Genomic DNA, 26,764 nt, shown 5'->3' with positions numbered 1-26,764 from the left:
AGCTTGTTACTATTAGGATGTCAAACAACTTGAATTAATTACTGAAACCTTAGTTACTACTACCTTTCTTCGCTATAAATACTCCGTTAAATGATCAACAGAATCCAAGCACCAGTTCCTGAAATAGACTTTTTATTTGTGGGAGGCAATTTATCATGGATCATTTACAGATGGGTGAAGAAATGGAAGCCGCTTACATCTTCAACAGATTGAGTGTGTACCTTTGATGTAGTTCTGGTTGAGCAAACCCGACAAAAAGTCAAGAGTAAGTTTGAGACAGTTGTTTTCACTAAAAGGGAGAAAAAGGTGGCCTTCTTATGTTAGGCTTTTAACCTATTGATAATTTTAAAAAAAAGTGGTGTCATAAAAGAGAATTGCTTATATGGGATAATGGAATAATGTATTCTATTGCTGCACATTGTAAGGATATAGCAAGTCACTGAGAAGTTCTGTGATTCGACAGAGGCAAGAGGCCATTGGCTGCATATTTATAAGGTTACAGTACTCTTAAGTTGCTTGCAATATCCTTTATAATGTGCAGTTGGAGGTATGTTATCCTATCTAATAATCATGTCTATCCTACTTAGTGAAAAAGGCAATATAGCAGAAACGCGTTTGACCGAGAACTCCACTCCATGTAATTGTTGTGGAGTGGATTTGCAATGTTGTATGGTTGCTGGGCGCTCCTTTGCTAGGGTTCCAGACATATTGGTTACAGTGATATCTGGGATGCTGTTGGATGGCGTTATGTACTGTCTTCCTTGCGACATAATAAAGCTCCTGAAAACTTCCCCACCAGAGTCCTGTTTCTTCTCTGTGGTTGGACACCACAGTAATTTAGAGACTTTTCGACTTCACCACCTCACGTAAGTGCCTGGGCCCACAGAAACTCCTTTGCTAAAGTCATTTCTCCTCCACTCTCCCTAGGATAGTCTTCCTAGAACCTTTGCTTTTCAGGTCGTGGTCTTTGTGCGCACAGCGGATTCCCCATTGTTGTTTGAGTTTGTATGTTATTCCTTGCTGTGGAGAGGGGAATTCCAAGGCTCCTGGCAATTGGAACCTCCTGTCGGGTGCACTGAGTGAATGCAGGGGACTGCGGGGGGAGTGGTGAGGGGGGGTCACTTTCCCCAACTTTAAACCTGTAACTCAGTCTGCTTAAAAGCAGACCAGTGACTTTAAACATCCAGTTTGTCTTGCACTAACTTGCTGCCAACCGAGGAAAGCGAATGTTTGCACCTGCACTGGGAACAGGGCTTTTGCACAATTCCCTGGTTTGTGCCTGGTGCACATGTTTAAGGTTGTGCCTTAATGTCGTCATCAGTTCCACTCTCTTCATCAGTATCTTCTACTGGTATTCGCAAAAGTCAATGCGTACATTTTTGCTGCCTACCAAATGTTTTATCACAAAATTGTATTTATTCTTTGGAAACTAACCTGGTTAACATAGTTGGTTGTGGCACCAGTGAAAATGTGAACCAAAGGCTTGTGTTCAGTGAGCTGTTCAAACTTAAAGCCTCTTACATACATCTTGAATGTCTGCACTGCCCACATGCACACTAGAGCTTTCAACTCAATAGTGCTGCACTGATGTTCAATCTACTGTCTGTTCTTTACCTCGTACATACTGATTTAGTACAGCCCCTTAACTCCGCAGACTGGCATCTACTGATATAATAGAAGTGCATCCTTCGTGAAAGGAGCTCAAAGCTGATGCCTTCTCTATCAGCATTGTAACTTTATCTATCTCTCTGAACCCCAGGAACATCTGACCCTTTCTTAGTAAAGTTCTCAATGGCTTGACTGCAGGAGCATAACCCAGCACGAAATGTGCGTTGTATTCTGCTACAGCTAGGATGGAGTGCAGGGCATCTCTGTCCATGGGGGCATTAGCTTCCTTGAAGGCTTTAATCAGGGAAACCTTTGGTGTTATCCTGGATTTGGATATAGTGTGACCTAGATATTCTAATGCATTAATGGCAAACTTATACTTATCACGCCTGATGGTCATTCCCCGGTGTAACAAGACCGTAAGTACTTTTCTTAGTATATGGTTATGCTTCTCCTATTAGAAAAGACTAAAATGCCATCCTGATATGCTTGCACTTCCATTAGCTTATGGAATACGCTAGTGGCTGATTCTAGGCCATATGGTAATTTAAGGTACTTTTAAGTACCAAACGGCATAACAAAAGTTGTCAACTCTTGGGAATCCTTAGTTAAAGCAACCTGGTGGTAGGCTGATTTTAAATCTATGATAGAGAACCACTTAGCCCCACCCAATTGGTCAACAGCTCATGAATCTGGGCTTGGGGGTGGCAATCTACCAGAATATTAGTATTGAGAATTCTTAAATCAGTGCATAGTCTGAATTCTCCCGACCTCTTTCATGCTACTATGAACTGAACAACCCACAGTGAATAATAACTAGGTTCCACGATACCTTTTGAGCACGGATTCTTCAGTGTTAGGCCCCCATTAGGATGGCGGACGGATCGCCCCCGCCAGGCCGGCGGTAGCCACCGCTGGCCTGGCAGGGGCGATCCGCCCACCATCCATGCCGGAATGACCCCGCCATATTAGCATGGCTAAGGGGTCCGCCCCGGTCACCTTGCGTATGGGCAGGAAAAGACTTTATATGGTGGCGGTGTCTATCAGACACCGCCAGCCATATTTGGATGGGCATTTACCAATGCCTTGCCCCCACGGAAAGGCATGCGGAGTCTACTTTGGGGGCCCGTTGCGGGCCCCCAAGGACTCCGGGGTGGTCGGGGGTGCACATGGGGGGTACCTATGGTACCCCCTGCATTTCAAAGGACAACATGGCAGGCACTGCGCTGGGCCTATCGCGTTGTGCTTTGGAATGCACAACATGTATTTTTAACATTGCGGAAGGCGGTGCTGAATGCACCGCCCGCCGCAATGTTAAAAATACAGGATGCGCCTGCCACTGTGGCAGGCGCATCTTAATTCCCCACACGGGACCCCCGCCCTAATGGCGGGTGGTCCTTTTCCACGATGGGATGGCAGGCGGGCAAAGTCCGCTCGCCATCCTAATGGGGGCCTTAGTTTCAATTCCTCTCTGACACTTAAAAGGACTGGACGAACTTTGTGTGTGATAGGTTGTGCTTGGGATTGTATTCTTATACGATGTTCAAATCCCTTGACAACTCTGACCTGTTCGCGAAACAGATCACTAAACTCAGCCAATATTTCTCTGATGGGTTTATTCAGACTACAAACATAATATATACATAACTCTCCCAGTGCTATTGGGTTGTATGTTGTATGTTGTATGTTGGGTACTACATGCCAATCCATTTTCGCACATTCATGCCATCCGATGATGTCTTTCCCTTTTATGGCTACAAAAACATTTGTGTATATTTCTCTACCAAGGCCGCCACCTTAGATGTGGAATATTCTAACATCTCAATCTCTTTGGCCCGTGATGCTTTAGGATTGACATCGGTAGGTTTCAGTGGCCTCCACATGTCATAAAACTTAGTATCTCTCAGAATGGTGATGAGAGACCCTGACTTAGCGATAACCTGTGAAGGAATATTGTCAATGAATGCTTCACAGGTTGGACATTTGATATTGGTACACATTGAATTGCATTCTATAGTAAGAAGCACATTGTTAAGAGACTCCACACATGAATTAACTCCTATGCCTACATTTCCTTTTCTTACATGGCTTTTACCACTCCTGCATGCTGTCTGAAAATCATTTATTTTCTTGCATAAAATCAGTGTTTGTCAATAGCAGGGCACCCTGTAAAATTTGCTAAGGTGGTTTTTAGACCCACACCTACAGCATGCACTTGAAGGACTCGTGTTCCTATTCTTGAATGCTTTTCCTTTTGTGTTTACTTCACACAATGACTCTGTTTGCTAATCCACATAAGTGGATATATTGTTGACGGTGGCTTCATCATTCAGTACCATCAATGAAATTAAAGCCCTCTCTATGCTCTTTGCTAAGTCAATAACCTTCATTAGCGTAGTGTTCTGCAACTCAAAATCTTTCCTGAATTTTCCTGAATGAGCAACTAAATCCAAATTGGTCACTAATATATGTGTCTAAGTTTGGACCAAATTTGCATTTTGCAGCCAAAATACTGAGGGCAAATATATACTCCTCTACACCTTCCTTAGTGGATTGGTTGCATTAAAAAAAGTTATGTCTCTCCAGCATGATGCTGAGTTTGTCTGAAAATTGTTCATAATCTCACCACAGCTTACAGATACACATTCCAACGGACATGTCCAGACTAAAATTGGTGGTAAGTTTCCAAAGATTTGCTGAGCACTCTGGCCTAGACTGCCAAACAAAAGCACAAGCTTGAGTTAAGGGCTATAGTTGCCAGCAGCAATTCAATGTTATGGTTTTCAAAAGTCTTAACCTTTGAGACAATTTCACTGTTGGTTTACGTGGGTGTGCCAAGATTGGAAGTGGTTGTGTAATTTGGTGGGGTACTACCATGACCAAATGTATTATAATCTAAATAAAATCTAAATAAAATGATACCACAACTCAAAATACCTTGCATCCAATGTCACAGTTTCTATGCAGATATGTAAAAAAAACGACCTGTTTGAACAAGAAAATAAACCAATTTTTAAGCAGCTCGCTATGGATCCCTTTCGATAATTGGTCGATGCAGCTTTAATCTGCCAACTGCTTGAAAGAAGCTGTGTGGTTATGAGGCTTTTAAAATCCTCCAATGTGTTTTTCACAATTTAAGATGGCCATCACGTCATACGTCACGTCACTGTACGCATTGCATGCATGGAGGAGTGTCTTTCTGGTGACATAGTCACATTGCTCGCAGTCAGCTCGAGATGCAGCCTACTCAGAGTGAGGTGCACACACAAGCTGCTCTTTAAAATTATTTTAAATAACTTAGGCAACATAGCGGATTAAACAATGGCCATGGATGGGGCCAGCAAACATCCACACAACTGCGGCCATGAAATGTGGTCATTAGAAATGTGATTGGCGGGGTGGTCGGCGGTCTCATGTACCTTCAACAAAGTTCTAATAGTTTAAATAATATGCTAGGACATTGGTGGGCGACCAAAGTAGGCTGTGTTCTATCACTAAATGTGATAGATTGCTTTCCAGGCCTTAGGTAAGTGAGCAAGAGCTTTATGCTCAAAGATGCATCGCCCACGATGTGCTGTGACCGGCTGGCTTGGATCCACGCAGTAACTGCCTATTGCTGCTGGAATCCTAACCCACCATTCATTATGTACGAGGTTGGCTTTAAATGTAAACAACATAGATCATAATGCCACATCAAGAACAATACATTATACTACAGCCATAATAGCACCTATGCCCCTTTCTGTAATGCCAACGTGCCTGAGGTGCATTCATTGCACTCCAGGTTCATAATAGGTACCAAAAGTCATCTCAGCTTGTGCTGCAGTTCGTGCCCTCATTTCGATCTCTTAATAGAGTTAGGCAATGACTGAAGTGGCACCCCAGGTTTGTGACACTTTTGTCACCTGTTCCTCCCAAGACTAATGTAGGCAGTTGCTGACTGTAGATCAGCACTGGACTCTTGGGCACTCCTATACCCCCCAATGTGACTTGCATCACCCAGATCCTTTCAGATGTGAGACACACCTTCATAGATTCTGATTCACATTATTCTCCCTTTGCTACTAGAGGCTGAAAATGATGAAGAGTAACTGTACACAATGATTACTCATGGAAAAAAGACTGACAACCCTGAGTCAACAAAAACATGTTTCTGTGGCATTCTAAAATCAGTCTTTACATGTGTTTGCTAGCAATCTGGAATGCCAGGAAACATAGTAGTTTTATACACCAATTATCCATAGTAATTTTAATCAAATGACCTTTCAAGTAGCCCCAATATGATTAGCTTTCATAAAGAGGTTTCCTCTTTTAGTGCAACAAGGCACTCAGTTACTTCTGCCATGAATCGATCCTCGAAAAATCCATCTTCACACTCTTAACAACAGTACCAGGAAACAGATTAGTACTTTTAAATTAACAGGTGCTACAACCAAACGTGTCTTTCTTTAGGCCTGCCTTTGGATAAAGTCTCTATTGAACCTCTTAAGGCAAAACTTAAATGGGGGATTCCTGCTATCACCCACCAAGATTATGTATGTGATAGTCAAGTCAGAATCATAGCTGCTTTCTGTCATTCTGTTGACATTGGTCCACCCCGTAAAAAAGAAACAAACGTGATCCTCATAGGTATAGACCACATTTTCAATTTTGCAATAGTGACACAAAATGTAGGGAAAGTTTTACGGCCTTGACTCCACATCTGGATGAAAGACATTCAGAGTGATTGTTCCTGTCAGTACCAGGATGATAGAACAACATTTTCAGAACCTTTTACTAGCTGCTGAACCTGTAAGTACTGTGTTCCAATGTACCAGTTACTACTTTTTTGTGAAAATATTTGATAACAGTTGTGTTAAAATTTTTACAAATTATACAGAAAAGCAAGTTTGCTGTGCTACAATATTGTCTGGAGGGTAGTTCACCAACATGTGTGTAGTGCGCATGTGTGTGAATGTGCAGGTTTATATGTGTGTGTCATCAAATAACCTTAATGTAATGAACTGATAATCTACCATTTCTCGAAGATATAGGTTTGCTTCTTTCAAATTAAATTACAACAGGTAGACTGCAGGTACTCTTTCATGCCTCTGTAAAATCGAAATCAATTATGATTAGGGGATGACTGAACATGCTAAATAACTGTAATCTATTTGTGAATTCAAAGAATATTCACCTTTGATTATTGCAACAATAATATTTCTATGATATTTAAATTGTAAAGATGAACTTCAGAAGAGTAAAATATTTTCATAATATTGCTTGTGCTACCGAAATATATATTAGGAAATTCAGCAGATATTCCATAGTGCCCACATCTACTGTGCACAGCTGCTTTTTTTGCCTTTTTTAAGATGCTATTAGTTCCGCCCCTTTCTGTTCCTGTTCAAATGGAGCTTGGGGAAAGATAAAAAGACAAACAAGAAAATCTCATGTAATTTTTTTGTCCTTTGCAAAGATATGTACAACCAACGCAAGGGTTCTAGAAAAGACACAAGAAGGAAACAAGAACACTGCTGGCAAAAACTCTCGATAAGCTTGGGCATGCCTCCCTTATCCCTGACATGGAAATCCCCTACCGTGGAAACAATCTCTCCCATAGTAGCACAGACTAACAATACACATATTCGGGGCAGCCTACAGATTTTTCAACCTAAATCATAGACCGTGACATATGTATGTTTGCATTGTCACTCACTGGTGAGTGATCTCGCCCTCATGATATTTCGATGTCAGAAGATTCACTCATTTTAGACACAAATTCAACATTATATAAAAAGGATATTCAAGTGCATCATACCATTAGACCACTTAGGAGCTTGTCTAGGGACTCATACTACTGAACCATTACCACAATATAAACTGGTGGATTTACTGCCTATGGACTTACTATTACTTATGTTTTTCAAAACTGTATTATGTGGCTGAAAAAAAGAACGAGAATATCTCCATCCATACAGTGTAAACATGATAAAGATATTTACATAGTATGGACAATAGCAACCTTCACCACTGACTTGACTGATAGTAAAACGCCTTTGTGAAATAAACTGAATACTTGCTTGCAAAAAGTGAATCCAACCTAGGCCTTGTTATCACCTGCCCATGTATTCTCTCCCTTTGATGATAGTTCTTCCCTTTGTCCTAGTTGATTTCACATAACCCAGGAACTGTGATCTTGGCTGTTTGCCAGCTATTTTATGTTTGCTGTACTAAATAGTTTCCAAAATAGATCCCCATGTCTAAGGTCACGAGGGCTTTATTTTTGTCTTATTGTACAAAATGTAGAACTTAAAGTGTTACACTTTTAGGCTCTGATGTTATTGTACATTATAAGCATGGTTTGCTTGTTAGAATAATATTTTTGGGATGTCTAGCTGACCTTTCTTCGAATTGCTGTGTATCAACAACCAGGTCACTGGAAAATTATTTTGTGTGCTTACATTATGCTGTGATATAATTGTAATCTTAGGGGACAGCATGTGGCCTAAGGGCTAGAGCGGTCGACCTCAAAGTTGGGGAACCGAGTTCGAGACTCGGCAGGGGCGCTCAGCATCCTGTGATTTTGGGCAAATCACTTAATCTCCCCATGCCTAACAATATGAATATGTCCCTCTGTAATGCAACTGGTGCTCATGAAAGGAGCTCCGATACCATCTGGTGGTGCTTGCTCTATATATAACTCCCAAAAAAAAAGTTACCAGATAAATATTTGCCTTCAGTAATTGAATTCAATATACTTCAGTAAACATTCTTGAAATAAAAAATGTATATAAAACACGAACCCTTTACTACTTTAAGAAGCTATGAGTCTAAGTATTATTTATGTATTGAATATTAGATGCTATTGTGATTACAACAAAAATTCGAATCAATTTCTCATTTGTAACGATTGGATTTAAATTACATTGTTGTAAAGAATGACTAGCTGTGATTTTCAAATTATGAGACCAATGATGTTACAGTCTTTTTTGCCGACCAGCTAAATAACAATGAAACATACTACTGCATGGATAAGAAAGTGTGGTTTAGTACCCACGCCTGGCATGAGTTTAAATGCATTATCTGTTCATCTGCCAAAGATATTTCTTACTCTGCCAATTAGGCATTTTAGGATGTTTTTTGACTAGATAGCATAGTGCTTGTGGTAAAAGTGATTATCGCCTATCTTATCTTCCATTTGTGTGTTTTTATCTTGTTTACGACCTTTATATATCATTAGTCTTTTTATAGGGATCTATAATGGTGTAAATTCATCTACAGTAAGGAGAAACTGGCTCCCTTTGGAGTTGCCTTGAGATGTCAGATGGATGTGGCACGTGCCTAGGGACGCCTCCACCAGCCAGTGCTCTGTAGTGGTGATAAGACAGCAAACCGGTCCCCTATACAAATTCTAAAATAAATGAATAAATAATTGCCTTTATGCACTTACAAATAGGTCTTAGGTTTGTGTGGAATGATGGCACTTGAACATGTAGGCTATTATACTCCACTCAGTTTACAGTTAAATAATAAGCTACAAAAAAACGTCTAAGGCATCTGGCAGTTCAGCATATGATTGTGAAACCTATGTTCCAGTAATTCATGTTTTACAATTAATTTAAAGTAGTTATTTGAATTTGTTTTGCAGGGCTCTGGTATATCTGCAATATACTCAGATACACTCTGTGCTGATTATATCTCCAGTTTGTATGAATGTTGTATGAACTATTATATTTTCACATTACACATTTAAAAAGGAGCAATGTGTTTTTCTTATTTTGATCCAAAAGCCTAGCACTGTAAATATATTTTCATTGGCCCATCTCAATTACATTTTTTGTAAAACTCAAAAAGAAGCCTGAATTTCCACTGCTGTGATCGCCAAGGTTTGGGCAGCAAGTGCCTTAAGCCGATGCTCCCTCAAATTCATTGAGAAGGTGTAGGAATTGGCCTTTTTGGCTAAAGTTTCCTAAACCATTTGCTTTTCCCCTAGACCGTTTTCCTGACATAGAGTTGCCAATGTAGATGCTTTGGGTACTTTGCCACTGCTGATCAGTGTCTAAGTAATTCATGTTTTACAGTTAATTTAATGTAGTTATTTGAATTAGTTTTGCAGGGCTCTGGTATATCTGCAATATCCTCAGATACACTTTGTAATCCAAAAGCATAGCGCTGTAAATATATTTTCATTGACCCATCTTAATTTTTTGTAAAACTCAAAAAGAAGCCTAAATTTCCACTGCTGTCATCGCCTAGGTTTGGGCAGCAAGTGCCTTAAGCCGATGGTGTAGGACTTGACCTTTTTGGCTAAAGTTCATTAAACTTTTTGCATTCCCCCTAGACCGTTTTCCTGACATAGAGTTGCCAATTTAGATGCTTTCAGTATTTTGCCACTGCTGATCAGTGTCAAAGTACAAGTGTTCCCTATGTAAAGTGTAATGGTAATTGGTTGGCCATGATTGGTATGTTTGCCTTACTAGTAAAGTCCCTAGTGATGTGCACTGCGTGTGCCAGGGCTAGTAATGCAAAGGTGCGTGGAGACGGGAACTCAGGCCTGCAGTGTAGGGCCTGCGCGCAGTTTGCTAAGTTAGCATGTTGGCCTGACAAATGCAAAAACTTGTCAGGCCTTACTTTTCCTTTTGCATACACATAGGACACCCCTATGGTAGGTCCCAGGTAACCCCGGGGCAGGATGCAGTGTAAGTAAAAGGCAGGACATATACTGAGGTGTGTGCTATGTCCTGACACTGGTGAAAGGCCATCCTGCCCATAGGACAGAAAGGGGCAGGCAGGGTATTGTGTTTTGGTAGCCTAGTTTCCTGTACGTTTATAATGGAGAGGTGAAGTTTAGTATGTATGAACTCACAGTGTCATAACATGAAAGTGGTTTTGTCACAGTGTGTTCCGGAACCAATCTTTGAGAAAGTGGCTGAGTTTTGTGCTTTAAGCATATCTGTGTGTTTCTGCTGAATGTGGGTTGACTGTCTTGATCCGAGACGTGAGAGGAGCTGGGGGAGGTCTTGACCCAAGGGAGGGGTTGAGATGGCACCAGGCTGACCTGCATCTGGAGAGTAGGCGAGGCGAAGCCCCTGGAGATGAAGAGGCCAGGGTTGCTGCTATAAAACAATTGACCCATCTCCTGCTGAGTGATTAAGGATCCAGACCCCTAGTATCAAAGGGAGAAAGGTGACACTGGGAGGGAGACACCCAACACTGATTTAGGCAGGGGTCAGGGACCCCTGAGCCAACCAACTTCAAAGACATTTAAGGGTATAACTTTGAGAGCTGAAACCCCTGAACATTGGAATGGAACATAAATGGATTGAGACTGAAAAGGCTTGGACCCATTTTGTGGTCAAGAGGAACCTCTGCTAAGGAAGGAACAACTGAAGAGACTGCTGGGGAAAGACCAACCCCTGATCGTGATCTGGGGCTGGTCTGCAGTTTGATGTTCTAACCAAGGAAGAGGCTGTTGGGACTGTGCTTGTTGCGTTGGTTCCCCCTGCTTGACGAAAACTGTGCTTTGTGCTGTGTCTTGTTACCCGAAGGGCCCGAGGTGAGCTGGCTCTCTGTTTGGAAACACAGAAACATAAAAGTTTCCAGAGAAGTTTCAAGCGAAGTGGTGGAAACTTGTTGTGGCAGCTTGAGACCCTCAGAAGGTGTGCCCTGTGATCTTGGACACATGGAGGAGAGCGAGACGTGCTGGGTGCGTGTCGCGGTGCACAGGAGGCGCGGGTGAAGAGCGACTGGTCGGCGTGTGCATTGGAGGTGGAGTGAGTCTCGGATGCGCAGGATGCATGTCGGGGTGCACCGGAGGCGTTAGTGAAGAGAGCCTGGTCATCGAGGGCACCGGAGGAGAAGTGAGGCTCGGACACGGTGAGCATGTTGTGGTGCAGCCAAAGGCGTTGGTGAAGAGCGCCTGGATATCGGGCCACCAGGGGTGGAGTTAGTCTCAGTGAAGAAGTGTGCATGCTTTGGTGTAATCTAGGACTGTGGAGGTGATCGGCAGATCATTGTGTGCACTGGAAGAAAGTGAGTCTCTGCAGCGTGGTGTGGGTGTCTTGGTTCCAACTGAGAACGCAGAAAGGCGTGCCTGGTAAGCGTGCACTCGGAGTCGACATGGAGTCCCATCGGCATGGTGTGTGTGGCTCCGTGCCAGAGGAGACCCGGAGGATGCGGTGGTGAACCTGCACCCGGGGTAAAGTGCCGTAGGCCGCCTGAGACATTCCTAACAGTCTTGGCCCGGACCGGCCGCCCCGGAGGAGATGAGCTGCCAGACCGAGCCGCTAAGGCGCATTGAGAAAGTTCTGCACGGAAGGCCCACTTCACTGAAGGAGGAGAGGAGAGTGGGGCCGCGCCCCCAGGTAATGTGGATCACTACCTGAGTGGGGTGCGGGCTTGGAGGGACACTCTCTTGGCCTCTCAGTCCTTCTGATGATGTGAGCCTTTGCCTCGGCTCAGATTGACGAAAGGAGTGGCAGTACTGGGGCCAGAGTAAGAAGCTGCACTTTCTGTCATCGTTGATACGTGATGGGGGGCAACTGTTATCAAAAAGGCTGATTGTCGTAATGCACATTGCCAATATTGCTGCTAACGAACTGCCAGAATGTCTTCTGACACCTGACATTATTTCTGCATAATGAAGTACACAATTGTAGCGCTACGCATTGCATTATTTCTCCATTGCAAAGTAAACGATTGTAGCGGCCAGGATTGCATTATTTCTTAATTGCAAAGTACGATTGTAGTTACGCCTTGCATTATTCCTTAATTGCAAAGTAAATGATTGTAGCTTCCCGCATTGCATTATTTCTTCATTGCAAAGTTGTGATTGGGGTGTGACGCATTGCATTATTCCTTCATTGCGCAGTACATGATTGTACTAGTCTCCCATTGCAAGGTAACGGGTGTATCGTTATGCATTGTATTATTTATCCTTTGCCCCGCACAGGATTGCATTGTTACTCCTTTGCCCAGCACAAGATTGCATCGTTGTTTGTCCATTGCAACGTGAATGGTTCTAGCATTACGACCAGCATAGCATTTTGAAAGCGGTGGTTCGGATTTGAACCTACCATCCAGCCGGAATGAATATTACCTTTTATTATATGTTGACTTTTGTATCGTGTGGTCTGATCATATATCTTTTTATATAAAGTTTATACTTGTTTTTATCATAATCGTGTAGAATCCATTTGTGGTGTCACCAGGGGGTTGCTGTGGGAGTGGTTGCACATACTGTACACTTGTGCCTTGGAGATAGGCCTGGCTGCTCGTGCCAAGCTACTAAGGGGGTGAGCAGGGCTATCTCAAGCGGTGTCCTTACTTGGCCTAACATTGAGTGAGGAGTCCCGGATCTCACATTTGGTGACATTTGGTGACAGTAGTGCGGGACAGGGCCTCCGGCTTCCAACAGGAGGGAAATCAACAAAGTAGTAATGCTTTCAATGCTTTGAATGTTGCAAAAAATTCTAGATTCCGCAGTGGCCTCCAGCCATTAGAGTCGGTCACTATATAGCGCAAATTGCTTGCTGCAAGTGTTTTTTGTACAATTCTGTAAGAGCATGAAGAGATGCAGGGATTCCTTTCAAAAGGGCTTGCTCTATGGAAAGTGTTTCCTCGTTGTCTTAGACACATCCAGAATGTCACCAGCTACCCCATGGTTCAGACATGTCAACACTTGCCAGTTACACAATTGCTTCCGCTAAACTCAATCAGTGGAGGGAGGGGTTGCCGGTGATGAGCTTAAGTCTGGGACTTGTCAAGCAGGGCTAGGAAGAAGATGGCTAGGGAGATCAGGGGAATCAAACTGTGGGAGCTCACATAGTAATGAAAAAACAGGAACATTTGCAACACATAAACTACATAAAGCATATTTTGTATAATTAAATATTGCTGATGGTCCTCAAATGGCTTGTCAAAGAGCTACTCAAAGTGGGTATATCTTTCTGAAAATTATTTATGTGTATACAGCCTAGGTAGGATGCATTGGTTTCTTCTCTGTAGGTGGAAATAAAGAAGGTTCATCTCTAGAGTTCCTGTGTGTATACGTTTATCAACAGTAGTGATATAGGTTAGGTTGAGCCCTATTTTACCCTGCCAGTATCAAGTTACTTGGAAGATAATTTGCCACTTGAGGAGGGTAATCAGAAGACACGTATTTGAGTTGTTTTATGTACACATTACGCTTAAATGAACAGGTATCATAAGTAATGGTAAATCACTGTTCCTGTTATTAACCTTGTAAGACCACAGTATCATTCATTGAACTGGCATACTCAGGGCCCATCTCCTAAGGATTGCAGTTGTTAATATTGTGCCATGTAGGGCCCCTAAAGGGAAGGGTAAGGAAAGTGTATCTGATCTGAAGCTGTGAAATAACCTGCACCATTGGTTCTATAAGTGAAAAAAATAAAGGCAGATTGGAACCTAGTGGATGTACGGGGCCCTATTATAGATAGGGTGCCCATTTACCTGTGCCACTGTGCACTATTTAGCAGGTGTGCCAGGTGTAAACAGAAAGAATGTGCCCTATCATGTATAATGCACTGACCTCGGGCAGCTGCAACCTCACGCGGCCCTGGGGGCAGCGCATTCAAGATCAATAAGGAGCAGCTGTTTAAAAGCTGCTCTGTGTTTCTCTGTGCAGACGGCAACCCTCCTGCACTTTAAAGAGGAATTTGAGAGCTCCTTGCAGGCGTGTGCAATAAGAGACTGCACCTGCCTGCAAGGGGAAGTTTGGGGGGTCCATAGGATCTCCTTTCCCACCTCCTGAGGGCTGCGAGCAGGGGGCGCACTTAAAGTACGCCTCCCGACAGCTACTTTGCCTCTGCACCCTCGTCTATAATATGGATGCAGAGGCAAAGGGATTTCCTCATTTGCATGGGACACACCCCTATGCAAATGAAGGAATGCCCTCTTGAGAAATTGCCAGCATTACATGTGCACCAGCGCTTTCAGTATTACCGTAGGGGCCACACAAGTGTCAGCGGCCCCTTCTGCAATACCAACGTGCCCCGGGGGCGTACAAAGCAGGCTAAAAGCTTGTATGAGCCCCCAGGGTACGTACTGTAATACGGCCCTAAGGGTTGATGAACAATTTCTATTTGTGCTAAGGAAATGAAGTGGTATCTGTTAAATGTTTGAGAATTTAGCAAAAATATAAAGTGCTTTATTTTGACAGTGATTGACTGGGAAAGGTAACATATGTTCCTCCTGATATGTGTTCCAAGGGCTCCTTAGACATATTTGTGGTTGTTAGTTCCATCTGACACAATACAACGCAAAGACCAGACCTGGGAGCACCTGACTGCCTAAAAAGAGAAGAGGGACTAACTAAACATGCATGCTTGAAAGTTATTTGTATTCACGAATCTAATGATATTAGAAAACATCACAGAATTTTATTTTAACTTTTGTTCAGAGGCACACATTTTTTGTCAGGAATCATACACAAGTTCTGAGTAAATATGTAGGTGACAAATATTTTTGAGGAAGTGATTACGTCATTCTTCCAAAATCCGATAAAAGTGATATTCAGGATTAATACATTTTAAACTAACCCCTTACCAGGAGCTAGAAGTAGGAAATCTTTCTGCCACGTTACCGCTAAAATATATATTTTTTCCTCTGGGTAGCTAGCCTTTTTTTTATCTCTGGCCAGTTTGCACCTGCTATGTAGGTCACAGCATGAATGTGTCATTATGTATAAATAGAAATCATTTTCTCAATTGAATTAGGATATTTTACATTTTTGTAAGTCAGCTGTAAAGTGCATGCAAATGAGGCATGCTGGTAAAATGTCAAATTCAAATGTATGTCTGCAGGAAAAATATTTCCTCCCACAACTAGAGCACACCCTGCAAAACGTAGCACTCAGGGCATGACCTTGATGAAAGGGATTAAAGCTCAAACCGTTTTTACATTTACAATGCCAGATGTAACACTGTGTAAGACAACTATATTGGAGCAATGAAAAGTTAGGCACAGCTGCATTGTGATTAAATAAGAATTGTAAGTTGTGCATATACTAAAGTTTAAAAGGAAAGAAGTGCTATGGTTCTAGTGAGCAGCTACAAACTGTTAAAGACTTGCAGTTTGTTAAAAACCTATTTCTCCTTGCTCTATTATGAAAGTGATACAAACGTCATTCTCACTGGATTGTCACTGCACTTCAGTGACTTTTGTAAGCATTACTTACAAAATATTTTTATTGTATGCAGGGGCGGTGGGTGAGATTTTAAAGAGGTGGGCGCAAAGTGATTTGCATAGAGCACCGCAGCGAGCGAGCGCAGCGAGCGAGCGCAGCGAGCGAGCAAGAACCCCAAAAGGGGGGTTTGGGGGGGTAATCCCCCCCAAGAAAATTTTGAAAAAAAGAAAAAAAATCGTGCATTTTCAAGGAAATTTGAGAAAGCAGGAAGGTTAATAAAGCAATTGTGAAAGTGCAGTTATTACATTAATAGATGGCATAACTTAGGTAGCTGCCACTGGTTGCTTAATAGAGTCATATAGTGTGCCCTTAAATCAAAACAGTGTGTGGTGCTGATATACAGGACCACAGGGGATTAAGAGAGTCATCTGTAAGAGATTCACTGTCAGCAGTGAAGATTAAGATGAAGCCTTACATATTCTTTCCATGATATCAGCGTAAACAAGGGAGCAGACTTGTTCCATCGCAAGGGATAGAAAGGAAGGACCAGGCAGACAATGAAGAAGAGAAAGGTTTATGATGGGCACCCCGCTGTGAGGGGAAAAAAATATAACAAAATAAAGAAAAAGTGAATAATAAAGGAGCAAACAGTGGTGAACCGCAAACAACACAACACATAATGTGCTTCATGACATGAAATGTACTAACCTATGAGGGTGACTTCTGCGCCCCTATAAACCAGAAGTTGAGTTGCACATGCACACAGCCTGTCTGTGCTGCTAGGACTTCATTTGTTCATCAAGCCCTGTGGGAGGAATGCGGATCTCCAGATCCACCTCACACACGAGGCAGCCACCAGCACACTCCCACAGAACAGTGCAATGTCAGGCTTTCACGTGTTGGCTTTTGCCACATCGTTGCTGTCTTTTAATCTTGGAACAGAGTGCTTCCCAGAGTAAAGTGCTACAACACCTTGTCAGGAGTAGTAAGCGCTATATAAAAGCAATTACAACACAATACTGTTTCCCAGATCACATACACCCACTGGCTATGAGCATGGGCAGGGACATAGTGCTACTTTTTGGGATAATGGGAATTGTCGTTGGAACCTCACCCAGTGCAATCAGTTGTGTAGGCTGTTGCCAAAATGGCTGCCATGTTCCCATTTTATGTAATATGTCCCTGTAATTTTCTGAAAGAACTGCACTTTGTACACAGCTTTCAGCTCCAGAGAAGTGCAGAAATGGAGGGAGCAGCCAGACGGCATAGAAAGGGAAATGCCAAACCTGGGGTCCCAGTTGTGCATGTGAGCAAGTGAGGTATGAGTAGTTCAAAGTTTCCTTGGTTTAATTGCTGACTTTTACCTTTATCGTCAAAAACACTGGAATACAGGAAGGCAAAATAAAAGCAGTACAAGTCACGCATGACGGAGAACAACGTGAGATCTTTGTAGATATAATAGAACAATGCTTGGAAGTAAAGAATAGCTATGTCCTTGCCCCATGTTAAGCATGCTAAATGGAAAGTCCGTCTTCAAATTGCTGCATTTTATTTCCATAATTCCACTGAATCTCCATTTCATCAAGCAGGCATTTATTTTTCCCAAGTTCATAACAGCTGCCTGGCATCTAACAAAACCCTAACTAGCTACCTCCGCCACTTACCCACTCCCTCCTCAAATGGTAGGAGTGAGCCCGAAGCAGCCCCTGCAGGTCACGAGGCCCCGAAACAGGCCACAAACCCAAACCACTATCTCATTCTCCACCCATCCACCCAGCTGTCCCAGTCAACAGAACACCAGCAGCACCGCTCTGCCAATGCCCAACCACTTCGCCTGAGAGGCACAGCCCCTGATCGCGACTGGTGCACCCACGAAGCTCTGCCTGCACTTCTGTGGAATGCAATAGCGATGTTTACCCCTTGTTAGTGAATGTCGTTTGTCCTAGGTCATTCAAGTTTAATTAATTAGGAGCAAAGCCTCCTAACACATGTCCGCAAAGAGAAGCAAATGTCCTGCACAGGACTAAGCCACGCTTCCCTCCTGTAAGTGCTGACTGTGGAAAACCAGCGCTATAAACCTATTGCCAATTTAGCTTGCACTGTTGTGGCCCATTTCTATTCAATACCGATATGCCCCTCCCAACCCACTTACTACTTACTTACTTACTTGCTAGTTATCATGCATCAAAGTTATTAAAAGCACTGCCATGTGTTGCAATAGTAGGCAAAAACGGTAGCTCCCCTAGTGTTAAAATTGACATAGCCGAGAATTCGTTTGGGACAAAATGTGCAGCATATTGACTTTCCATGTCCAGTCCAAACCACCAGGATACAACATCACCACAGATATCCTGACATTTTCTTGTCATTTTCAAACTGCAGCTCACTCCCCTTGCCCCCCATAAACCCAGAGGAGGGTGTGCATTTATCAACTGAGGCACAATTACTTCTGTTATGCTCCAGTACCTCGTGGAACTATGGGCACGGTACTAGAAACAACGGAAACCACAGATCTAATATCCCTATCCCAAAAAAGAAAGAAACATCCCAGTCTTAGCTCTGGAGACCGCGCTGTTTGTGTGGCAAGCAGTTCAGCCACTGGATGGGGAGTAGAATTTGAAAGTGCACAGGATCACACGTTGTGGTGGTGCTGCGGTTTCATTGTCTATTAGACCAGTAAAACAAAAGGCGGCCAATTTACCTATTAAATTGGCTCCAGTGACACCTGGTAAAGCAGACACTCCCTCCCATAGACCATCAAGTGCACACTGCAGTGCGACAGCAATTAACTATCACGCCAACCTTCATACGAAATACACCTTATAAACCAGATGCAATATGCCTTTCATTCCAGAAGCATCCATTGTTCCATATTGGCACTGCGCTTCTTCCAACACAACTAAGTTACCCACTTCCCTTACCATACACACTGCAGCAACCAAGCACACGCAAACTCAAGGAACTGGTATACAGCACCCCTAACCCCTACTGCGCACCCCTTCATGCCAGGAGCGGGCCACACAGCAGCCACTGCACCCAGGATGCCTAAAAAATGAACAAATGCAAACCCTGTTATTTTAACATAGCCACTTCTGCTTGCCCAGCCTTTCCAGCCCTAGCAGCACGTTCGGTTCTCCCAACGCACATCCACTCCGCCGAGACGCATGCTGCCTGTCACTAATAGTGATAATAAATAACTAGTAATGTCAGCTTACCTTTGAGAGGGGATCTGATACTCTCCTCACAAGCACGCTCCGGAGGCCCTGCTGTGTAGTCCCCAGTTGTTTATACATACCACCAGCCCCGGAGAACTATTAACGGCCTAACTTCAACTCAGCACCAAAGTCTTGTTAGGCGAAAATGCGCAAAATACAGCCTGAGCCATACCCATTAAATCCGCTGGACACGAATCAATCACGGGTTGCAACTTGCTCCACGTCCAGCTTCTGAATGAAAAATCAAATGGCAGCGGAGCGTCTGCCATCATAAATTGACAATAAATTATGAGAGGAGGCCTCATTGTCTGAATGGAACGCATTGGCATTTGTCCTCTTAGTTGCAAAATAGGCAAATAAGTACGTCTTGGCTGAATGGGGTGATATATTAAGAGCCCTCGAAATTTCTAGTCTGGGCCATTGCAGCAGCGCAAACAAGTAGCTGGCTGGGGGAGATATATTTTTAAAGGGGTAGATTTGGAGATTTCTGCATTTTTGTGCAGCTCGCCAAAACATACATGAAAGCTTACCTAGTCCCGTAGTCACACTGAGCACGGCTAGTGGTTGTGCTTAGCTCCACCAATGGATGCAATTACCTCGAGGGTGTATGCACTTAACTCCATCAAGGGTGCACTCCGCCCTTCTAGAGGCTATGCTTAGCACCCAAATGACTGCGCTTAGTAAATCTGATGGCTACACTGATGGATGGATTTATTCTGGTGGTTATGCTTAGCCCCTCAAGTAGCTCATCTTAGCCCTACCGGTTGGCTGCACTTAACCCCTCTGGTGGTTGCACTTAATTCCACCGAAGGATGCATTTACCTCCTCTGGTGGTTACGCTTAGCTCCTTCAGTGGTTGCATTTAGCCCTTCCAGTGGCTGTTCCTAGCCACTCTGGAACCTGCACTTAGAGCTCATGGGGCTGTGCTTTACTCCCTCTGGTGGGTGCACAGAGCTTCAGAATGTGCAGCATGTGGTTACAGCAGTGCTTGCACTCAGCCCCTCCAGAGAATGCTCTTAAACCCTTCAGTGGTTGCACTGAGTCCTTCTGGTAGCTGCACTTACAGCCCCTGGGGTTGTAGTTTAACCACCCTGCTGGCTGCGCTTAGCCCCAGAATGTGCCTCATTTGGTCGCTCCATGAGTTGCACTTAGTCTCTCTGGTGGCTGCACTTAGCTCCACAAATTAATGTATATCGCTGCGCTCCGGTGTTTGTGCCTGGGTGTGCATAGTTCTTCTGCTTCGGCCTAGTGTTGACAGGGCTCATAAAAACACATTTACTGGAGGCGAGAGGGCTATGAGCGTCATTAAGATGTATCCCATCCAGGCTAGATCACCTCTTTCCCTCAACATCACACGGCAGACATACTTTGAAGCTTTTCGACATGTGTTATGTTCCTGGGAGGTTCCTCCATTCATGGCAATGCCTGCCTGATAGCACACATGCGCCCTGTGAAAATATTCAGCTTCAGTGAGTTTCACTTCTCATCTTCATTATCAAAACCTGCTCCATCACTTCGCTCCACTGCAACTGTGTTTTTGTTAAAACATAATGTTTTTGCAGTTTTTTTTATACCCCGAATTCTGCCAGACTGCATTGAAGCGCATACATACTGCGTAACATTAGGTGCGTGGAGATTAAGTGATTTGTTTTGCCCATAATCACACCTGCTGTTGAGCCGACTCCGGGACTCCAGGGTGCTTCCGCAGCTCTGGTCGGTAGGCCACATTTGTTCCCGGGATCTAATTTGAAGGGCAGGTGTCACTACTGTAAGGGGCAGCCGTTCACGTTTGAAGAAAAGCAGATTTTAAAATTAAAATAAGTTCACACATGCTTTCTTGTTGCCCACTTCCCACTGCCTAATGATGACTCATACAAAACCTTAAACCTCAGCGAGCTTTTATCAAAAGAAAAACAGCTCGAAAACCTTGGCTCCGATATCACAGGGAACGGCCTCGCAGTTCCACCCTCTTGAAAGCGGTCTCTGATTTTCGCACTTTACACAGAAACTACGAGCCAGGGCGCATCACGATATTTGGGCGACTCTAATAACATAGCAGCTTACTTTGCGCTAGATAAAACAAAAAAACAAAAACAAACCCGGGGACTGCGTGTGAAGGGGGGGAGGGCTGCAGGCAGTTTAATACAATTAAAATGTGATGTAAAAAAAGTAGAAAACTTACTGAGCTTCTGGATGGGTCCGACGACTACGGGGTTCTCTCTAGCTGAGCACAGGCGGCCCTCTGAGGACAACGTCACGGCGCGCGAGTCCGAATGACCAATCACTGCATGGCTTCACAATGAAGTCACACAGTGATTGGCCATGCAGTGATAAGCCTGAGCCACTGTGTCACCCAGCCAATCCTGGCGCTTAGGGGGGCACACTGACTCCTCGCCCTGGCACCTTCCATGGCACGGGCCCGGCTACAGCAGCACCCCTCCCTCTGCCCCTTCATTCAGTAGGAGCATCTCTGGCCAGCGCGCATGCTCGGGCTAGGTGCAGCCCTAAGTTCCTCATGCGCAGCGCACACCGTACTGCTGCTGGCCTGCTGACGTCTGCGCTCTGCAGACTGTCACTCAGCAGACCAGCCACTGCCAGTCAGCCCCACCCCGTGCGCACACTCCCTATTCAATCAGGTGGGTCCCGACCGGACCCGCAACCCAGATTGAAGTGCTGCACTGTGACTTCAATATTCAACTCAAATATTTATTTGTGTATCCGGTGCGTCCAGGCTTAGTGGGGCTACGCCCCTACGCCCCTATGGACGCACCGCTGCTGATTGTATGTGCTGCTTGTAGTGTCCTCCCCAGCCCGGGACTTTTGTAAGCATTACTTACAAAAGATTTGTATTGTACTTGCTGCTTGTAGTGTCCTCCCCAGCCCGGGAGCATGCAAAATGAATAAGCCACACACGGAGCTCTGTAAAAGACATCTTTATTCCTCAACATATGATCACACATTACACATGCCTTATGTCATAACTGTTATTAACCACACCTTAATACATCCCAGCAATGTTGTGTAATTCCTCTGTTGACTCCGCCCAGGACCGCAAGGGTCATAGCGCACAATCTCATGACACTTCATTTCCCCCTTTGTTGAATAAAAAGTACAAACAAGTCAATTTACATTTCCTCAACAAGTCGTTGAGGCACTCGCACACGTTGGTCAGATAGAGTGGTAGGAGACGGTTGAGACACACTCTCATTGTGCACCAACTTCGAAGGGTCTGGTGCTTGATCCAGACTATTAGGCAGGGTTGCCTCATTCATGATTGTCAGAGCTGATGAACGTCAAGATAGGTGCTTAAAGTGTGATGAGTCCCGTGTGATGGACTTTCCGGGATAATGTGCTGTCAGCATGTGTCCTTTGCATGTCACAACCCTCATAGGATCGACAACAAAAGGAGTGTCTGTTTCCGGCTTTCGTTTCTGTTTGACCAGGACCCAGTCACTTTCAATGAAGACAGTTTCCTGAGCTCGTCAACGCCGATCGTCATGTTTTCATCTTGCACTTTTGAGAAGTGTCTTTGACACAAAACTTATCAACACTCATGGATCTATCTACTGTCCACTATGGCATTGGTTCTGATGGCTCTCCCAAATAACAATGTGGCAGGACTCTCACCCGTTGTGGAACGAGGAGTTAAACAATATGCATGTAGGGCTTCACACAGAGCTTGGTTTAACTTGATTCCTTCCATCAATGCTCATTAAATTACCCTTTTGAGAGTTCTCATAAATCATTCCACAACACCATTAGCTTGGGGCCACAGAAGTGTGTTCCTTTGATACTTTACATTTAGTCTAACTAGACACTCCTTGAATTCTTTGATATTGAACGGCGGACCATTGTGAGATTTGAGAATGGGGGGTATCCCCACATTGCGCAGATGTCCTCTAGCCACTCGATTACCTTTTCTTGTTGATGATAACTCCTCTACTAAAGGAAAGCATAATACTAGTGACTACAATGAGATGATGTCCGTGTCCTAAAGGCCCAAAGAAATCAACTGCAACTCTTTCCCAAGCATGTGCAGGAAGCCCTGACATTATCAGTGAGTGCTATGTCAGTTTGCGAAAAGGCAGTTGCAACGATGGCACTCTTTTAGATCCCGCTCCACTCACTCATCTAGGCACGGGAACCATACTCGGTCTTTTAGAAATCTTTTGGTGGATACCAAGCAACAACGTCCTTCATGGGCGAGTTCAATGACTTGCTGTCTTAGGCTCTCAGGTATAACAATTCTCGAGCTTCTCAATACAACACTTTCCTTGGTAATGGACAGTTCATCCTGTACATTTTTGAATTTTTGACATTCAACATTGTTAGCAAAAAGTTGAACATTCTTCTTCCACAACTGAGTTGAAATTAAGTCTTTGAGGATAAGCATGTCCTTATCAGCAATAATCTGTTCTGGATAGGGCTGCTGCCGTGTTGGACCGAACAATGAAGTTAATGTACTCCTCAGCTGTTTTAGATGTCAAGCTGTGATGATGTAGCGCTGCTCAAAAAAAGTAATCAGCAGGGTTCTGGTCTTTCCCCAGCTTGTGTACAATTTTATAGTCATGCTTTTGTAGTCCCAACCCCACCTCTCAGTGCAAGGCGGCATCTTGGATTTCAGTTTCCAAAAATGGTGAATAACACTTGATGGTCTGTAATGATAGTGAAAGTTTTTCAGTATAGAAACACATGTACATTTGTGCAAGTCCACTACACAGCCAGACTCTTTTTCTCTGGCTGAGAATAGACACATTCTGTGTCAAATAGGCTTCAAGTAGCATAGGCCACAATGTGTCGCTGAGCATTTGGATTACCACAATGATGAGCAAGGATTGCCCCAGCTCCACAGGGCTTGCATCTGCTGTGATCTCAGTATACAGCTTGGGGTCAGAATAGGCCATCTCGGTTGCATTCTCAATCACATATTTTATTCTTTAAAAGCTTTGATCAAATTCAGCAGACCATTGGAAAGGCACGTTTCCTTTTGTCAAGTCTCCTAATGGGGCACTCACAGTAGCAAAGTTGGAATGTAACTTGAGCAATAACTGGTCATGGCTACAGAGCACAGCATGCTAACATCTTGCGGGGAGCAAGTAGGTGACAGTGCTTGCAATCTATCTGTGCCAGGAGTCATTCCCCCATCAGCGAATATGTGCCTAAATAATTTGAGTTTGGCCTTCTGAAACTCTCCCTTTACGTCATTCAGAGTGAGGCCCGCATCAGCAAGTAACTGTCATACTTGTGCAAAGAACCTTGTCATGCTCCTTTTGTGTTACCCCAAATACCAGAATGTCATCACTGCAATTAAAAGCATCTGTGACTGGTTGAATTATTTGTTGTCTGGCATCCTGAAATATTTCTGCAGCTGACGATACTCAACTTCAAAACTCAACCTTTTGTATCTGAAAAAACCAAAATGAGTTGAAAAAATAGTGATGTACCTGCAATTCTCTCCTAACTCAAGTTGATGATATCCTTTATTCAGGTCAAGACGGGAAAAAAGTTTGCCACCAATCAGTTGCATGACCATGTCGGCTATGTGTGGACCAGGATGTCTTTCTCCCTCGATTGCTTTATTGCCTTGGCACATATCAACGCAGATGAGCACTGCACCGCCACTCTCCTTTTTTGACACCACCACTGTGGATGAGACCCATAGCATGGGACCGGTGGAGCACACAATAATGACATGCTTCAGCAACGTTTCTAGTTCTTTCTCAACAGCTTCATGCTAGTGGAAAGTGACTCTGTGGTGCCACTGGGCAACAGGGCGAATGTCCTCATTAATATGAAGTGGCACTTTCATTGTCTTGAGCCTTCCTAGACCATGAAACAACTTTGGGAACTGACTCAGAATTTCAAATTGAGTGGGAAGGTTGTAATTGAGAGAAATCAGTCTTGTGTCAGAAGCCATTGCAAAACTGAGTAGGTAAGCGCTGGATGAGTTCCTTGAAGGACGTGGATTGGCACTTCCACTGATACTGCTTTATGTCGATTTGTTGCTGTGAATGACCCTTGATTCTGCAACAGTTTAGAAGCAGACCACATGTATACCTTCGTGTTTGACCGGTTGAGGCGTGGCACAGGAGATATTCTATTGAACTTCTCAACTGGCATGATATTAATCAACGTACTACTGTCTATGATAAAGGTTGTAGGGTAATTGTTGAATTTTATTGTCATTTTAGGGCAGTGTCCTAATAAATTCAGTTGTTTTTTTTGGGGTAGATTGCCTTTGGCTTTTGTTCTTCCTTGCAAGCAGCCAAACCTACATGTGTCTGTTGTTCCTTGATCAATATCATCATCGCACATTCATCTTCTTTACTGGTGCTTCATAATGAAGTTGAAGAGCCTTTGCAGGATGAACTTAACAGCGATCAATCTTGTCTGGTTTCTACTTGTTGTAACTGATCTTGTTTTTTGGCCTTGGGACATGCGGAAAATGCTTCTGGAACCTACTGCCACCCATTTTGTCTTCTTGCTGTGACGCATTTGGCTTCTCTTTCACTTGGCAGACGTTACAAAGTGGTTTTCTTTCCAGCAGTCTTTGCATGTTTGTTCCATGGCCGGACATTTACCTTCATGGGGGAAGTAGAAGCCCACATTGGAAGCACAATTTTTCTTCTATATGGATGTTGACTTACGTGCATCTACTTTGTGCTTGTGCCTGCTTTTCATGATCAACACTGATTCACCTTACAATATTCCAGCTTCCATATCAGCGGCCTGCCAATTTGCACATTCCTCTGCCCTTGCAGCCATTAGCACTTTCTCTAAACTGAGCGTCTATATCAACATGCGTCTTCTGAGCGACTCTGAAAGACAACCAGCAGTGACTCTAAGACGCATTGCTTCTTAAACATTAAATTCACCGAACTTGTGGTGTCTGATAAGCATGTCAAGCCTCTCGACAAACGTATCGATCTTTTCACCAGCTTGCTGTCTCGCTTGATTGAAAATGTACCTTTCATATTCAACATTAGGCATTGGATTGAAATTGGTTTCCAATGCTTCTTTCATCTGATTGTGTGATATTGCATCAGACTGCGAGATTTTCTTCAACACTTCACTGGCATGATTCTTTACTACTCTACTTCTTCTAGAGCTCTATGAAGTTATCAAATATCTCAATCCATGCAGTCCACCTGGCACCACTATTCTGCTTCTTGGCGGTGTTGACTGGTGGTGGTGTTTTTAGGAGCTAGGCTGCATCATACTTTACTCTCCCTTCTGCAGCCGTTAAAAATTTTCCTATTCCGATGACCTTCATTGCCCTCAGTGTCACATGTCTCTGTGCACAGATTGGCCTCTCACCTGGACCAGTGTCATTAGCCTTGATTTGAGGTCCAGTGTCACTTTCCTTGTTTGTGTTGGTAAGTACACTTGTACTTTCATACCTAAATATCACTGCCTTTAATGTTTACATTGTATGGATGAGGGCTCTGTGTTATGGCACAATGCAATACTTCTTCTTTTAGCCTTACCAGCAGATTTTGGGCGGGTTTCTCGAATGCGCTCTTCGGTAGGGCCTTCAACTTCTTCAATGGCCATATCTGGACAGGAGCAGAGATTCAGCTCCACATATGCCAACTTCAGACTGCTAAAACAACAAGTGATGGACTGAATGTGGATCAATGTCACACACTCCCCCAGTCAAAAGATCTGGGCCCAAATCCATCGTTTTTTTGCACTCCACACCACCCTGGGTTAGACAATGGCGATATGCAAATCAGCTCTGACCCTGTTGCCCCATGGGAACAGTCCAGTCCGAACTACAAAAGCCATGTCCTTCCCAGAACGGAATCAA

The 26,764-nt window shown here is 43.8% G+C and overlaps 1 protein-coding gene across 2 annotated transcripts in view; it reads right to left on the bottom strand.

Annotated features, from left to right (window-relative positions):
- COL19A1 (collagen type XIX alpha 1 chain) overlaps window positions 1–26,764 on the bottom strand; it is a 2,464,374-nt gene that overhangs the window by 2,035,572 nt on the left and 402,038 nt on the right. The gene's annotated exons all lie outside the window — the stretch shown is intronic.

This window comes from Lissotriton helveticus, chromosome 6, assembly GCF_964261635.1.
Source record: "Lissotriton helveticus chromosome 6, aLisHel1.1, whole genome shotgun sequence".
In the NCBI taxonomy this organism is placed as follows: Eukaryota; Metazoa; Chordata; class Amphibia; order Caudata; family Salamandridae; genus Lissotriton; species Lissotriton helveticus.
This window is presented reverse-complemented; position numbering and strand designations above follow the sequence as displayed.